This window comes from Echiichthys vipera, assembly GCF_963691815.1.
Source record: "Echiichthys vipera genome assembly, chromosome: 8".
In the NCBI taxonomy this organism is placed as follows: Eukaryota; Metazoa; Chordata; class Actinopteri; order Perciformes; family Trachinidae; genus Echiichthys; species Echiichthys vipera.
Window position 1 is genome coordinate 22,110,006 of NC_139833.1, and position 19,030 is coordinate 22,129,035.

A 19,030-nucleotide genomic window follows, 5' to 3' on the forward strand; every position below is an offset into this window, starting at 1 on the left:
TGTGTGTGTGTGTGTGTGTGTGTGTGTGTGTGTGTGTGTGTGTGTGTGTGTGTGTGTATTTAAGGGGTTAACATGTAATGTACGGACAGGAAGTAGAGAGGTGAATGTCTTTACAAAAGGGCAAAAGAAAAAGTCAATGTGACAAGTTGCAGTTACATCTTACTGCCAAAGATGCAACTAAAAACAAAGTATCTCAAATCTTACGTAATATGACTTTAAATCTGTGATCATGGTTTAGCTTTAGTCTATTTTGTCTGAATTTAGACCATTTAACATCTAAAACTGATACATCCACTTGTCCAAACGATGTGGCCAAAATCCTCTATCCCGATATATAATTTCATATCTCTATCAATATACAGTATAATCACAATATGGCATTACTTCTGGTCATACAATGATTAAATAATCTATATGAAATAACCACAAGGTAAAGCCTATTTTTGTATAATCCTTTGTGGATTAAATACTTCACAAAAGATAAGTATTTGCTCATTTTTAAGAATTACAGTGCAAAATAAACAGAACGTGTTGGGAGAAGAACATAGTGTCATCCAAATGATGCTAATATTGCCCTAATGCAGTTTTATGATTGAAATTATATTTAAAAAAAATAATCTTTATATCGTTTTGACCACATATTGTCATGTCGCCAAGCTCTAAATGCACAATCAAGCATCTCAAGCTTTCCTCCCAAATTGCCAAAAATGTCTGCAGGAAAACAAACTGATATTCCTCATTGTCCTTATTTTGTTGTGTTACTCCAGGGATGTGTGTGCATGAGTGGTCCTTTAAAATAATGGCTGCATAATTACAGCCGGTCACATAGTTACTGCCCTTTATAAGATCCTCCTTAACAGCAATCACAAACAACTCCCGCCTTTCATCTGTTCAGATGGCAGGGCTCTTAGGCACCCCACTGGCTCCATCCAGCCATCTCGCTGATCCTCGATTGTGGATTTAAGCCATAAGAGTCCAAGTTAATATAGTACTGAAGATAAATGGTGACCTTGCACCCTGGTGTGTTGCAAGTAACTGGGTTTCCATAGTTGAATCCCAAGTAAAATTTTGCTTTCTGTCAAGGGATTGAGTTTTAGGAGCTTAGACAAATTTCTCATCTATATCAAAGGACTGAGCGATCATGTTGGCTATTTCAACTTCTATAGGAATTTGAGATAAGGGTAAAAAGTAGGAAATAACATATGGGCAGGAAAAGTAGGAAAGTTAGGTCATCACCTTATCAATTGTACTGAAGTGGCATGTCTACTTTTGTCATTTTAAGAGAGGGAAAATGTCTTGAATCTCATGCCACATTCAAGTCATTCAGATTAGAATAAAAGCCAAATTTTAGGCCCAAATGTTTTCTATCAGCTTGTCTCATAGTGCAGTTTTAGTTTAGGGTTTTAAGCCTTTATAAATGGATAAGTCTGGGAATAGGACCAGCCATCTACAGTATAATGAACTTGAAACAGTGAAAGGGTGTGGGTTTGGCAGTGTGTTAAAAGTTTCCACCTGGTCACCCAGCCCAGCAGCCAATGATTGTCAATATATTCGCCTGTGTGTTTGAAAAAAGTTTACCCACAAAACTGCAAACAGCGATGTACTCCAATACAAATCGCTTAACCCTAGTGTGTGTGCAGTGTAGAGGTGGAACATGTCCTTGATTTTCCTTAATGAAAGAATAAAGAACCAGAGTTTTTTTTTTGTAATAAGCAAACCTTAATGGTACCTGCTCAGGTACTACATTTAAAAAAAGATAGCTAAACAGTGAAATAAATAACAGAAATTAATGTAATATTTATTATCTGCATTATTAAAATAACACCTCTCTGACTTATATTAAAATATAGACATTTGAGACTGACAGGAAGAAACAGAGAGAGACGATATCATAGCACAGTGTGTACATCAGCCCGCTATGATACGAGAGGATTACCAGTGTTTTGTGTTACCAGTGTTTCGTGTCTCTCCTTCTGGCGAATCTGTGTCCATGTTGTGTGAGCTGTAGGAATGAAGGGGTGCTAAATCCCTCAGTGGGGGGTTTGATTGACTTGTCACGCGATTCTCACACTTCTCAAGAGACACTGATGTCTTATTAAGAGATGATGATGCCACAGACACTTGAATTGAAAAGCTGGAAAAGGATGGAAGAGGCTTTCCATCTCAACAGACTAGGATACTTGAATAATGAGTCTGGAGTTTGTCATTTATGTTTAACATTTTTCTTTTTGCACAATACCTCTATTATGTACTGTATATGTATGTGTTAAAGGGGGACAAAAAAAAGACTAAAACCTAGTCTAAAACCCAAAGATATTCAAAACTGAATTAGCCTCTCTTTTAAGGAAATAGCTGCCAACCTCACACCTGGCCAGAGACTACAGATGAAAACTGGCCTCCTGGCTCATTCTGGCACATTTACGATAATGTTTATTAACAGGCATTATACCCTAACGAAATAAGCCAAATGAATAAATGTAAAACAAACACAAGCAGGAAACCTCCATATTTGAGCGGCTGAAAACAACATTTACTAACAAAATGACCAACTATTAATCGATTATCAAAATATTTTTCTGTTGATCAACCAAAGCCAAGTTCCCTGCTGTTCTCTGCGGGCAGTGATTTCCCAATTGCCAACAGCTATTGGAGCTTCCTGACAAAAGCCCAAGGTAGGAGGTATATTGGCACTGTCTCAGTGCTGGCTGGTCGGTGCTCCAGCGCAATGTGCCTCGCAGGCACACTCCAGATATCTGGAGCAGGCTAAATATCTGGAGCTGTCTTGGAATCCAAGAGCCAATAAAAGTGCAAGACACAGGCTTCTGTATTTTATCACGGCAAATCAATGCACAAACTGATGGGAGAGCATGGTGTTATGTAATTTTCTGTGTTACTACTTATGTTTTTTTTTGACAAAACATAGTTTGAACACCAGACACATACAGTACATTAGGAATTCCTCTTGGTGAAAGATCTTGTAGTTGGTGATAGCTTTAGCCACAAGAATACAGCTGTCCATCCTCCCAGTAAGGGATGAAAGCTGAATCAGTAACATTTGAAATCCAGCTAAATAAGCTGTATATTGTAAGATGGGAATGATTACATAGAGAGACATAACACTGTCATCATCAATCTGTCATTTAGAACCTTCAGGCTGTTAATTAGAACAGATATCAATAGTGCCATTAAAGCTTTCTTACTCTGTCAATAAGGCTTAGTCCCAAAGATTTGTGTTTCACCAGCAAGATGACTCAAGTCACATCAATCCATAATAACCATGGGCAGCTAGATCACACACACACAAATACTATTCAGTTTCCTGTTCAGTGACTGACTTGGACTGGTGGTGTGTGGTGCAATATGTGACATGGAAAAGGACGGGGAATAAGAGACGGATGTACAATAAAATGATAAAGAGTGAAGCAGCAGTGCAGGGAGTGCAAGCCTGAGAGACGATGTCAGCTGTCATCTATCAGCTGTAATAAGAAAATGGTGAAATATATTGAGATCGGAGGACCCTGCACAAAATGGACAATGTTGTGAGTGATGTTTATTGTAAAGCTCATTACTATGTTTGATAAATCCACAATGACCCTTTGGAAAGGTTATGTTAAAGAGGTCAGAGGTCACAAAGGTTTTGGAGGTCATGCTCTCTTGTGTGTGTGTGTGTGTGTGTGTGTGTGTGTGTGTGTGTGTGTGTGTGTGTGTGTGTGTGTGTGTGTGTGTGTGTGTGTGTGTGTGTGTGTGTGTGTGTGTGTGTGTGTGTCTGTGTGTCTGTGTGTCTGTGTGTCTGTGTGTCTGTGTGTCTGTCTGTCTGTCTGTCTGTCTGTCTGTCTGTCTGTCTGTCTGTCTGTCTGTCTGTCTGTCTGTCTGTCTGTCTGTGCGAATTCCTACCTCATTGTGTTAACACCTGGTTCACTTGTTCCTTTTCCTCACCGTTCAGTCTTTAACTATTAACATTTCCTCATTTCTTGAGAACCTCCAACATGATTGTGTGTGGTTATTGGGCACAGGCAGAGGATTTAAACCAGCTGTTTTATTTTTTTTTCTGGTGGTTAAGTTGTTTCTGCTGTTTCAGGTACCCAACCATTGTTTGAAAGTCCTGTTCCATTTTAGCTCCTTGGTTAACAGGGAGATTAAGTAGAGCAGTGCAAGTGCTGTGGTCATAGGACAAGTTCATTTCCTGCTATGGAGTGGATGTCAACAATCCCACCTTATTAATGGTATTTGTAAAAGTAGAAAAAAGATGAACAGTGCTGATAGAGAGCAAGAATAGGATATGAATGGGAGATATAATCAAAAAAATCTTAGATTAACTCAGAGAGAGAAATACATTGAGATGAAGGAATGATGGTTTAAAATATATTTGACACAAGTAGCAACATTTTTCAATTTGAATGGATTTTGATATGACTAAATATATTATAAAAAATAAAACAGTGCTTCGTATGGTTTATTCAGGAAAAGTGGAAACCTCACATTGCAAAAATATTTATAATAATATCCTTGGCATAAAATAAACAGTTTAATATAGAAAGCTTTTTCTCACATGTTTTCAAAAACACAGAAACAAAAATGATCCATCGACTAATGACAGTTCCTCCTGGCAGTGTTGTCTGTGCTAACGTTAGCTGCAACATGTTCAGCATTGGGCTGGGGTGGAGGCTGAAGAGCTTCAGTGGGAGGGGAATTCTTTCTTGCACAATTTTTTCCACAGCCTTGTCCATGTTTCCACTTGGTCATTTCTTAGAAGTCTTCTAAATTCTGGTTTAATTTCTCTTGTGTTGCGTCCAGTGCGTCAGTATTACGGGTCGGGCAGAAACTTGTGCATTGAGTAACGTTCCGCACTGAGTGCAAAAACACATTGCGATTAATTGCGTTATTTTTTGTTGCGTTTTTTGTAATTAATTAATTGTAATAAACACGTTAAAGTCCCAGCCTTAATACACACACACACACACACACACACACACACACACACACACACACACACACACACACACACACACACACACACACACACAGCTAGGTACTGATGTTAGCCACCGTTAACGGCACCCACCTGCCACTCAAAGCAGTAACGCACTTAATCATGCAGAACTTTAAACAAGACATCACAAATGGGATAATTAACTGATAATAATAAATATTACAATTACCTTTTTTTTTTTAACGAGGCTGTAAAACTAAATGTCTGCTGTAAAATTGGGCGTTTCAACATGGAGCATTATATAGAGATTAACTCCCTTCCAGAGCAAGCCTCAAGTGGCTACTTGATGAACTGCAGTTTCATAAGGAGATTGCCCCTTGGCTTAAATAGTACACTACATAGTTTTCACAAATGGAAAGCCCTTTGTTTTTTCAGATTTTGAAGGCAGAGTTTGAACTTCTCCAGCGACAGATTCTCTAGCCACCAGCTACTAAGACTCAAAAAAGAGACAGGAGTGAACTTTGTACGATGAATGCCTTTAAAACATTAAGGCTTATTCTAGATAAAGGAAATTCTTGTTAAAGTTGACACTATGTGTGTTGATTTGACCTCACACATTTAATGTGCAACTGATGCCTTGGCAACACTGTTCTCAAATTTTGCATCAATGAGGTACACCAGATTTAATTTGCAGCTAAAGAGATCTTGTGAGATAAGCAAAGACAAATTATGAAGGAAGAACTGAGAAGAGAGAGATGGAAGTATGAATAAGGTGTAGGAGTAATCGAGAGAAGGGTTATTTTGCTTCCAATTAATGAAAACAGAGTACCCACCAGAGTCATTTCTATTCCAGTTTAATTGAGCTTAGTTATTCCAAGCCAGGAACATATTCCTCATTTGGGAGTAGTTAAACAGGCATTAAAGGAGCTAGAGGGTAGAGAGAGGTGGATGTTGATGGGTTTTCAGGTACTCTGGCTATCTCCTGCAGGTCATTTTTCTCTCAGCAGGTGATGGCAGGCTTTCACAAGGTCGCACCATTACCTCTCTCTGTCTATCATTCTCTCCCTCACTTATCTTCTCTGCACGTTTGCACCCTCACAAACTCTAGTGACTCTAGTTCACCTGTTTTTCTCACCTTATGCCATGTCACTTGAGATATTGCTCTATGCTGATATGTGTATAGCATTGTCAACCTCCCAAAATTAGCATTGTCACTGTGTTGTCAGTTTGTAAAAGCACAAGGATGTCATGTTGCTACATAGCCCATGTGTAATTTTAAAACAGGGATTCAAAGGCTTTATACATAATTTACTGTAATCTGATTCAGAAGAGGACTGTGGATCTCATTAGCACCTCATTAGGACTTGCAATCCAACAGGAGGAGAGAGAATGATGGGGAGGGGAAGAGAAAAGATTGAGAGATGGATGGAAATGAAGGGAGTTCAGGTCTGAACTAACTGAGATCTGAGGGCTTCTTATTTAAATGAACTAATGTGGGTTTTGTGTTTTTCAGCTTCCAAAAAGAAACTTTGATGCACGTTGTATATATAATGTGGGTATACATCTGTATATCAGAGCATTTCAGGGGAAAGGGGAAACATTCAGAAGCTCCAACAATCAGTGGATTAAATAATAAGTTGGTCGACAGCATTTTTATAATCGATTAAGTCTTTAAGACAAGCAAAAATGCCATATGTCTTAGGGTTACAGCTTCTCAAGATTAGCTGTTTTCACCCGGAGACCATCCATGTAGACAAACATGCAAACTCCACACAGAAGGGCCCTGGCCGGGATTCGAACCAGGAGCCCTCTTGCTGTGAGACAACAGTGCTAGACACCACACCACTGTGCCCACCTGTTATTAGAAGTTAAAACAAAAAAAAACATGTTGCGACATATTACCATTTTAAAATATATACAGTAGCTGTGTTGATGAATGCATTGGACTGAGGTCTTGGTGGTTTCACATTGTTACTCAATGTAGGGAAATGTCAGTGTGAGATGTAGCCGATCTGACAGATGGCATATGAAGAGCACTTCACTGACCCTCTGTTCACCTGTAATCACACATCTCTCTGTCTATTTCAGTCAAACATGAAAGACGAGAACAACAATGTCAGAGTGTCTTTTTCTCTAGGTACTAGCTCTGTTTTCCCAGTTTGGGCTTAGTCATATTTGTCTTTAGTGTTTGGACTAGTGTGAATTTTTCTTTGAGATAATGGAGGCCATAACGTACTGATTCACTCCGTGTGTGTAAGAGGGTGAGGAAGCCTGAGAGACTGACCGACTCAGGTAGCGTGCGTGTGTGTGTGTCAGCCAGCATACCAGCTGCTGTGTTCCTGTCAAGTATCTTTGGTTACACACAAAGGGATTTGACACTGAACCAAATCCTGTTGCATTGAAACATGATCGGCCTAGATCTATTCACCACCAGTCAAATATACTGTGGGCACAAACTTCGGCTTACACACAAATTACATCAATGCATATTCGCCATGTACTCATCCACACCCACATATTGACCCGCACAGAGTTGAAAGCCTTCAACGTCTGTTTCACCAATCTGTTTTTTCATGCCTAATCATTTATTAATAATTCTTAACTGTAAGAGAGAAAGGGTAACACTAGGTTAGTTTGGGTGGGAATGAAATATAAATATATATATATATATCTCAGAACAAATTATAAAGACTTGATTTACTCTGAAATACTGTTGTTTTTTATTGTTCAGAATTTGAGAGGATATCCGCTGTGGCTATATCACTGCTGTACTAGCATGTTTAATAAATAACCAGGTGCTTAAACAAAAACCTTTATTTTGTAAAACAAAAACAGAATGAGCAAAATTAGAAGGCAGTAACCATTGTGTCAGAAGATTTAAGTAATGTTTTCTGAGGGCTATAGGATTCAAAAATGAACAGGAAGTGTAGAGGCCCTTGCTTTGAGTGACTTCAGCACATCTGCGCCCACAGAACATCACTAGTTTCTCACACTCCTCTGGTTTGATGAGTCCAGATCTAAACCCCATAGAGAATCTCTGGAAACCCACTACGCTTACCAAACTGTGGAAGAGACTTCAAGAAGAATCAACCAAAGATCAAATCGGAGCAGTGTGAGAAACTAGTGTCCTCCTCTGTCTCTCAAACTGTCATTTTTTAAATAAATCATAATAATATTGAATCGCAATAAATAAAAATTGCAATAAATTGGTAATTGGGATAAATTCATACCATCCCAGCCGTACAGGGTAGAGGTGTTTGTTCTCCAGAGGAGCACCTGTAAGCTTTTGACATTTTCCCTGTTGAGCTGTGGAGGCTTGTTCAGCTGGTGTTAGCTAAACAAGCACTGACCTGGAAATAATTGAGCTACTGAGACACTTTATACTAGCTGCAAGTTATAAAAAAATGTCATTCTCTCCTTCTGAATGAGTGTGTTCATTCTCCATACACCTTCAGGGTGACAAGTGACAGCAGAATAATTTGAGAAACTTTGCAGTAATGCATACACACTGATGAAGATACACACACTCTTTCAAAGTCTCTCTCAATGGATGTCACATCCAGATTCCATGTGTTAAAATATAGAGACGTGCTTGATATACATTAAGTCATGCAAGATGACAGTACGATGTCATGACCTTTGCATGCCTTATGCTTAAACCCCCCAGGGGGAATTTTCAAAGAGATGCACACATTGGAAGAGAAAGGATAGGAGCATAAAACAGATGACAGCATGAAGGGTTGGTCAACTTTGAAAAAGATGCAGGAGAAAGAGAGAAACTAAAAAAAAGGAATGCTTTTAGGATGGAGGAAGTAACATGAAGAGGTCACATTTGATGTCAGATGATTGCTAAATTGGGAATCAGGTACAATTGAAACCTAATGTAAAAGTAGTACATGTACATTTGAGTTTGTATTTGCGTGTTACTGTGTTACTGCATCTTTGTGTATTTATATTTTTCTGCAGTATCTCCGTGAATGTGGACATTCTAATTTCATTTTAGACACAGATGCTCATATTAGGGTCCGCACACATTTGCCTTAATGATCAGCGTCTTGCACTTCATATAGGACGGCTTGTTTCTAATTTTACGTAAACAGCAGATGGATTGGGTGCTGCAAACAAGCCAAGAAGCTATTTCACCCAACAGAATTTGTAGTGACAGAAGCCCTAGGCTTACAACTTGGCTATAGGTACATATATGAGCAAAGTATGATGGATGCATGGAAACGTACACAGCAAGATGCCAACCTCTGTAAGGCACAGGGTTGGTGGGTCGGTGCCGTGATGTACCCGGGGCAGTTCTTAACCTCTGAGCTGCTGTAAACAAACATGCAGCTGGATATGGAAGGAAGGAATACTGCTCTGGGGAATCCGGCCACATGTGGCATATAGACTACTGTGCATTCCCTGGCAGGCCAATATCACTCTGGTTTAGCAGTGACGTGATTAAATTGTTGTGCTTGTTCATATGGCAGATAAGGTACCACAATGCATTCTCTCTGTGCCATCTAGGCACATATGTTGTGAACTTTATGCTGAACAATTTACTTGTGCTTTATTCAGTGTTTTGCTAAACGTTTGCTTAATGTTTATTCAAGGTCACTCTGAAGCTTTAGAGCTTCCTGATTGCAACTTTTATTGAATTTCACTTGTGCATCTTTGAGAGCTTCAGTATTGCAGTCCCAACAATAATGATATAGTACTTAATGAACATTTTTGCATATTTTATTAGCAAAGGGGCTTATTTTTTGTAGATGTACACTGTACTGAGTATAAGTATAATAGTTACACAAAGTGAATAATTTTGCATCTGTGTCATATCTGAAACATTTAGTAACCTTTGAGATTTTTACCAGGAATAGTGATGTTTTTCTATTTAACACATTTCTTTCTTTAAATGTAATGTTAATGTGCCCTTAGTTCTCTAATGTAATAAAACATTTGATGTGTGTTGTCGACCAAAGAACCTGAATCTTTAGTGACATTGTTAGTGAATGATCCTTACTTATCAAAAGTGTGAGAAGGAGAGAGATCTAATACATGTGGTCCAACAAAAGAGGCTGAAGCTGCTCTATTCATTCCTAACAACAAAATATTCACCATCCTTCTAACAAGCCAAAATCACCTCCTCATTCTGCAAATCCTTTTTTCTTCCAACAAGTCTCCCCCTTCCCCTCTCTTCTCTTTTCTAATGTATTGAACCTTGCCTTGAACCTTCTTTTTAATTGGTGTCGACTCAGATGAGAAGAGTGCGTTTGGAGGGGGGGTCCTTTTTTAAACATTCCATAAATAAATTTTTTACCAAGTAAGGGGATCCTGTATAGCAATTTAATCAGACAGTTGCCTTTGTGCATGCTGCATCCATGGCTTTTAAAGAAATGCTATTTAGAATAAATAAGGCACTGTTGTTAAATGAGTAGGCTTTTTAGAGGGACTGATGAGCCACTGTGGAGCCACTTCAGGCTGTGTAGGGGAGAAGACATCAGCCAGGGAAATTAACAGGCTGAAAAGATGCTTAGACTTTTTAGCTCTATAATGAGACTCCCCTAACACACGTGCCGCACATGCTATCATATATCTGCTTTCACATGCATGCTCATATAACATAAATAACACAGTGCACATGAAAATAGTGTAAAGTACATACACACATGCAGACATGCTTTAGGAAATACACTACATTTCAATCATTTTCATTTTAATATCAAAATGAATATACTGTATCTCATAACTTTGTTTTGTCTGTTTCATCGATAACTGAACACAGTGGGCCTCATTTATCAATCTTGCGTGGAAACGGGCGCAGATCTGAGCGCATAATTGGTCGTACTACAGGACGCTGGTGTGATTTATGAAACATTCGTATCGGACCAATCTCAGCGTACGAATGAGCGGTCCTTGATAAATGCGGCGGCTGAATTCGTTCGTCATTAACATGTAACGCCCTTAAATATTCCTGGTTCGGAGGCCTCGCCCACTGAGGTCTAACATGGAGACAAGGAAGACTGGGAAGAAGAGAAACTTTTCCGACACACACGGCATCCTGACATCCGAGATAGAGCAAAATAAAGATGTGCTTTTTGGCAGTCTTAAGAGTGGAATAAAAGGGGCCCATAAAAACGCTGTATGGAAAAGAATAACGGAGGCACTCAACCCGAAGCAGCGCTCCACTGTGACCTGTGTGCGCGTGTGTGCACTAGTGATCCTGCGCTCCTGCTCTGTAGCAGGGTTTTCCAGCGGGGTTATTAGGTATTCCGTTAGCGGATAACCTTTGTCACCTAGAAGAACCATACCAAAATGTTAATCATCTGATACCTTGTTTGATTGAATGCATTTATCGAGGGTAGCCACTAACCGAGGAGATGACTTTGGCTCTGCAGTGCGTCTTGCTGCAGCCGCACGCCAACACATTCATTCATTAATTCATTCATCTTCAACCGTTTGTCTGTCGGGGTCGCGGGGGGCTGGAGCCGAGCTGTTTAGAAATATAAAAGAATCGTGTATGTGTCCCCTGGCCACCTGGCCACAACGTTTAAAAGCGATAGCTTTGCATCACAAATCACCTGTACATTTATCGAGTGGTAGTTTTTGCAATTGATGAATGCGTAATCATTCATGGATGGTCCTCAATCAATCGCTCCAACCACAATTTTTATTTTTTTAAATTTGTTTTTAGAATCCGCTTTGATCTGTTTCTAATATGTGACTGCTTATGCTTAATGACAGCTGAGGTTTGTTCATTATTTTCAGCCAGATTTTGCTTTGCTGCACCGCAAATACACAGGCTGAAATTTGCGTACACAATCTCAGACCAGACGTGAGATTTGATCGTAGCTCCCGCTCACGTCCAAATTGATAAATGTCGACGTTTGCCAGGAAATGGTCGTACGCACGTTTTTCTGCCGTACGTTCGTTTGATAAATGAGGGCCAGTAAGAGCATTTATTACAGCTGTACAGTCTGGAACATGGTCGGAACATGAACAGGTAGGTAAGCTAACGTTACTTACATGTTTAAGGTGGTAGGTCATGTTCCGTTGACGAGGATTAACTTTTTCTTGCAAAGTTTGCATGTAACCTTCTTGAGGTCATCCTCGTTTCTTTCAAAGTGATCCCATATTTTAGAAGTCTTTCTAGACATGATTGCCTACTAATTATTAACTGTCTAACCATGAAGTACATAGAAGAAAAAAACAACACGACTTCCTGTAGCTGGCCCTTCAAATCAAAAGCCCACCAGCCTTCAGTCACATACGGTAGATTTCCACTTAAATCACGGCTCCAAAGGTTTTTTTGTTTTTTTCCTGCGACCAATCAACCAATGAAATTTTGGTCTGCCAATGATTTTTTTGGTCGAGCAGTGCTTGGTCAACTATTTTGGGGCAGCCCTACAGTAAGCAATAACATAGTGTACTTGTCTTGATTACAGTCTTATCTGGAGCTACAGTGCCTTTCTTCAGATACTTTTTCCAGCAATGCTCTTGCTGTCATTGATTTAAAGAGCACTATCTACAACTCCGTGTCCCCTGTATGTATGAAAGATTATCATCAAAGATTATCAAAGAGTATTAAAACATAGTTTAAGGTAAAGATTTGATACATTGTAATCCATACTTGTTAGAATGGTGTCATTTTATCTTTGTGTTGGCTGGGAATGAAAAAAACGTTGATTTGCAAAGATTGTTGATGCATTTCAGGTCACTGGGCATGTGCCATTCCACTTTTCCAAATCCTTGCTTGTAATAATTTATGACCTTGAAACCAATCATGATTGTTTATGCTTGGACTAATTTTGTGTGGATTCATTCAACCGAGAATATCTGTTCACCTCTGTCATCCTAGCAAGGACTCCCCCCTTGTCTCCACTTCAGGATCAAAATAAACGTACAGATGCACATAAATACATATACAGCACACATGCACATACATCTTGTAACAACAGAGACAGAAAGACGTCCGTACACTTTCACAATACAATTTCAGATTCATTCACACAGAGGCAAAAGGCCTCATTGGGAGTGGCTGTGGCTCTGAATGATAAATGTGTACCCTGTGATCTCCCCTTTTTAGTGTGAGACTAAAGCTACCGCTATGTTTGTTTTTACCTGTTTACATTTAATAGAGGAGAAATCTCACATTTAGGTGGTTTGTTTGTTTGTAGCCCAAACTCTGTCTTCTGGACCACAGTCAAGACTGGGGCTGCAATTAATGCTTATTTTCATTGTTTATTAATCCGTTGATTATTTTCTCGATTAATTGATAAGTTGTTTATTCTTAAAAATGGTAAAACGTGTGTTGTCAGTGTTTCCCCAAAGCCCAAGATGATGTCTGCAAAGGTCTTGTTTTGTTTATTACTCAAAGGTATTTGGTTGACTGTCATAGAGGGGAAAAGAAACTAGAAGAAAGTATTTACATTTATGAAGCTGGGAACAGAGAATTTTGTATTCTTTAGTTAAAAAATTATTCAAACCGATTGATTGATTATCAGAATTATTGGCAGCTTAATTTAATAAGTGCGTGCGTGCGTGCGTGCGTGCTAGTCCTGGGCTGAGGGGTTGCTCCTGGATCATTGTCCCATAACAGCCCCTCCTATAGAAAGTAGGCCTTTGCATTTGAAATGGGACTCATGGGATTTTTCCCAGGATTCAGCTTTGGGGTTCCCCTCTTCGTGCTTCAGTCAACGGCTCATCCTTAATGCAATTCCCTGCACATATGCGTGTCTGAATGTTTTTGTGGTCTTTTTTTTTATCAGCTTTTGCTTCATTATGAACCATTGAAGCAGCGAATACAACTCATTTACAGTAATGCAATATTTATCATGCATTCAACTCATTTTTACTAGACAGATGTCATCCATTTCATTGCACTGGGCAGGTGTGTGAGGCATTTTTTAAAAGGCCATAATCTGAAAGCCTTGCATTTCCTCTGACTTGTCTTTATTAGGCCCGTGTTGACAATTGGCCTGCGTCCCATCTCTGATCTGCCCATAGGCCATGTGAGCAAGTCATAAACTAACCATGTTATAGGTGTATTGATTGGTCAACAGATTGCCTATATCCTGTAAAACGCAGCTCTAACGTAGATGCCTTTATAAGCCACGCTGGTAATAATTGTGGAACACTGAAAACAAGTCCCCTCCTATATCGTGTGTTACCAAGTGGTTGGGGCGTGGTTATGGTTGTTGTTATGGCCGAAGATCAATCTCGATCTTTCTGCTACTATGTCTTTAAAATGTAGATTGAAAACAATATGTCAAGACAGGCATTTGCAACTTGTCTATATTGTCTTTAACATCACTTACCACAACTCATTTTTATAGACCTGCTTTCTTGTAATTATTGATTATATTGGATATCCTGTGTCTCACCTTTTCTATTTGTACTTTGGCTTTTTTTTTTTATTATTTTGCTTTCAGCAGTTTTTTTCTCTTTAATTTCACTTTTTCTTCCATTCGGTGTCTCTTTAGGGGCAACGACTCTTGCTATGATACCCATCAGCAGTTGATGAGTGAGTGTGTGTGTGTGTTGTATAGAGAAAAAGAGATCCCAGGGGATTCTGCAGCTCTACCTCTCAAACCCCTCTTTCATCCCTCAATCACAAACCTCCTTCACAGCCTCCGAGCTCTCATCCTCCCCCTTCATTTCCTTTTCAGTCCTGTTGTTATCCCTCCTCTCCCTCTCCCCACTTGGTGATGAAGATGTGCTCTTTGGCAGTTTGTTTTTTGCTTCCTTTTACTCATCACCAGTTCTCGCTCCCTTGTTTCTCATTCCCTCCGTACACGTTCCACCCCCCTCTATATTTTGATTTGAAAAAGAGAGTGCAGGCTTCACATTTTGACTTTTTTTCCTTTTCTACACAGGAACAAATGAGCTGATTAGCTTTTCTCAGCACATTTACAATGATGTTTTCTAAACATCAATGTTGTTTAATTTGAACTGTCTCATATAGATACAAACATTTTTACATTTAATATGTATTATGAGGTCATAGAAGGTGTGCATTTGAACCATTTGGAATTTTTGCCCATTAGCACCCTAAAGCGTTGAATTGGTTTTTCGCAAAAAAATTATATACCTATAACTAATAGCTTTTTTTGAAGAAGTTTTAGGTTTTACACTGAGAACATTTGTTACCCTCTCTAATCACTTTATTTCCCAATTACAATGCCTAAGTCAGTTATTGTGTCCTCTGTTTATTGTCCTGTGGCTGAATCAGGAAAGCAAGCCATGTCATTCAGATTTCTCTTATCCTCTGAACTCCTTGACCATGGGTGATGAAGTCTGCGGTAAAGAAGGAAGGCGAGAGGGTCGTTCTCCTCATTGTTTCCAAAATATAAACAATAGCAGCAACTACTTAACAATAATCAGCACTTTTAAAAATGGTTGCTAGGCTGGCAACCAGACATTGACTGAAGCTGCAAATATGGTTGTAAATAAAAATATTATATTTTTAGCCACGTTAAATTTTGAGTAATTACCACTATGCCGTTATTCATCAACTTCATAATCAAACTGTGACATGACATAAAAAAAAAAAAAGGACTTATTAATTAGCTTTTGGTGAACTAAACCGATCTACCACCACACCAAATTCCCTTCTTAAATATGAGGTTAAATGTCTTTTAATATTTTAATCAGTTACTTTTGGAATACCACATGAACCTCTTCACATTTGTATAAATGAGATCAACCGCACAACACTTATTAGAAATGAAAATATGTCAGTTTTAAAGCTTGTTTGCCTATCACCTCTGTTATTAACTTCTTACAAAACATCTGCCAGGACTTATTTTGGTCACTACAGCCTGTCTCCCCTCTCCTCTCCGTGTAGCAGCTGTTGATAATAATGGACGTGCTCTGTAGCGGACATGCAGTTATAGCGGTCCGTTCAATGCATTTTGTCACTCGTCGAAACACAAGAGGAGAGGATATAATCGGTAGTGTGAAATTTGAATGACGCTCATCAGCGGCACCACTGCAGAATGAATATAGAGGAAACACTGATATGAATGAATTAGAGAAATAGAAAAGGTTAAACAAAAAGCCTCTAATTTCTATTCTTTCAATTCAGTTCTTTCAAAAAGATGATGGTGATGCGATGACGTTTAAATATCACAAAAAACAAATATTGAAAATGTATTTATTTTGGTGTTCAAATTGTCATGTTTGATGTTTTCTATACTGTAATGACTACGTATGTTAAGCAAGTCCTGTAGATGGTGACGCCAGTGTACTTGGTAATGGAAGAACATTACTAATGTTAAAACTCAGCGGCAAGGGAGAGGAGAGGTACTCCCACGTGTACACAGTACAATTCAAGGGTAATTAATATGAAAACGCCCTGAAACAGGATATCCTAATATAGGCCAATTACTGCCAATACAGTTAAATTGACTTGGAATGATGAGTTAGCAACAGTAGTGTTGTTGTTAGACAAACAGTACACGGTGCTGGTCTTTAGTCTCTATCTGTATAGTTATGGAGATCTGGAATGTATAAGGGTAGATAACTCACTACACTTGTGGCGCATTAGAAGGCTACAGTTTAGACTGGCAACTAACAGAGTCGAATTAAGACACCTTCACTGACTCTCCCTCTGCATCACCTGTCTTGTTTTCCTGCCTTTTATCTCCTCTAACCATCATCTTTTTCCTGTTTTACACACACCTGATTCACCCCCCCCCTCCTTATTAGGTGTTTTATAAAGATGTTTCCTGTCAATCACTCTCATGCATTTTCTCCCTCTTTCCCCTTTCTTTCTCAGCTGCATCTCCTAGAGGCCCCTTGTATAGTACATTAACAGCTTTCATTTAGTTTAGTTTCTCTGCAGTCCGATCCCACAGGCCCAGAGTTAGCTGTTGTTTTATTAATAGTGTTTGTATTTTGACAGTTGTTTTAGCCGATACACTTATTCACAGAGGAGAAGTTGCATTCTCCATCAGAGTAACACAGTGTATTTTCTCCCCATTCACTCAGTCTGGGCTATCAGTCAGTGATGGAGATATATCTCCTGTTGTTAGAAAAAAGACGAATGAAAATAAATATGGAAAAATAAATAAAGCAGAACGCAAATAAACTACACCCAGTAGATTAAGTTAAAGTATTGCAATGTATTGTCATAGCCATTGTGGAATTAAAATTGGAGAAGTTTGTGGAAGTGGAAGATTAATTTAATTTCGTCTCTCACTCTCTCTTTCTCAATCTCTTAATCACACACACTCATGGACACACCAGCTCACATCTTAATTACTGAGGCTTGATGGGTACTTAACCTTGCCCCTTGCTGCTTATGCTAATGAAGAGAGGTCAGGAGTGTGCTGATTGGCTGGCTTGCTGTCAACTCAGCCAGAAAACTGTCGGGAGTGCAGATGAGAAGATGAGCGAGGAAAGGAGACTGAGGAGCAAGGACACGGGGAACATGGGAAAGGAAAAAAAGGGTAGTGAAAGTTGGGATGTAATGAAAATAAATCTGTTTTTACTAGATTACATTTCAATGTACGGTTTCATTATGTAGAACAAAACAAAATCAGAATGACACCCTTTAACACATTTTCCTAACAGTATGGGTCATAGCAATAGGCCGTTGTGTTAAGCAGACAAGCTAAACATGACGCACATATGAACATCTCAGTTACACAAGCTTTCCTCACTACTCTTACCAGTATGACCTCATCTTTTAAGCGACATGTTTGTTAAGGAGCATATGGCTAGCTCTGTGTGTGAGCTCATCCTCTCCCCCCTATGTAGTTATCTGTATAGGGCTGAGGGTGTTTAGCAGCAGGGAGAGTCATTGAGAGGACACAAGGACACACATACACACACACACACACACACACACACACACACACACACACACACACACACACACACACACACACACATACACATACACACACACGCAGTTGCTAGCCCATTTTCCACCTGACAGAAATTGTGCTTTATTCGATGAGGTACAGGTCTTTGTACTTCAAATGTTAGTCCTGGTTTCTTGACAACTTATAAAGACAGGTGTTTTTATTCAGTGTTCAGTTGTTATCAAAATTCAAAAAGGATGAGTGCTTAACAAAGATGAACTAATTTGTCTTAATTAATAATAATAACTATATTTATATAGCACCTTTTAAAAACATAGTGGCTTGGTTTTGTCTGTCAAAGCACTTTGATGGACAAAACCAAGCCACTATGTTTTTGTAGGATACCCAGAGGTCAATGTACCAAAGGAGAGCTAAACAGTAAAGCCAAATGGAAGACCAAAGTACAACATGGAGAGAGAAGAGTTGAGGAGCCCTGATGGCGAAGCAACGGTCACCTTGAAGACTCGACTTTGGGACCTTCAGAGGGGCTCTACCTGAGGATCTAAGGCAGGGATGTCAAAGTCAAATACATCAGAGGGCCAAAAAAACAAATTTGCTACAAGCCGAGGGCCGGACTGGTTCAATGTTTATTAAAACATATTAAAATGATTGCATATAACCTATTGAACCTAACACAGTGTACCGTATAATATATACATTTTAAATAAATAATCCAATATTTTTGTATGGCTCCAGCAGTAATTTCAGGTGAAAACATTTTTCAACAGGCTCACAGACAAAAACAAACTTCCTTCAAAGAGAAAACACATGTGTGTCCTGTACATTAAATGAATAAAGCAATATTTTCTTATGACTTTAGTTATTTCAAGGAAAACTTTTTCAACAGGCAAACAGCAAAAAAGAAAATGTCCTTCAAAAATAAAATGCATTCCTTAATATCAAGATAAAGACACACAGCTTTGCCTTTTACCTCCGTGAACATGTGCTGTGCCTCCCACCGAGCTTGAAACACCCTGTTCTCATCGTCCACCTTCCCTTTAGCCATTATTGGGGAGGGGGGGTGCTGAGACTTGACATCTGCCCTAAATGCTAATGAATATTGAAGACGGGGCGGCCCACTTGCGGGGCTGCATTGAGTTCGCGGGCTACCGTTGCATTGTGGGTAATGTAGTTTTTTGCGTGAAAAACGCCTGCAGGCGGCTGTGGCGTGCGGGCCGGCTCTAATACTAATCAAACATCATCCCGGGGGCCAAGATAATTCATCGGCGGGCCGAATCTGGCCCGC

At 39.3% G+C, this 19,030-nt stretch overlaps 1 protein-coding gene across 2 annotated transcripts in view; it reads left to right on the forward strand.

Annotated features, from left to right (window-relative positions):
* The window catches only part of cdkal1 (CDK5 regulatory subunit associated protein 1-like 1), a 336,709-nt gene that overhangs the window by 63,925 nt on the left and 253,754 nt on the right, over positions 1 to 19,030 (forward strand). The gene's annotated exons all lie outside the window — the stretch shown is intronic.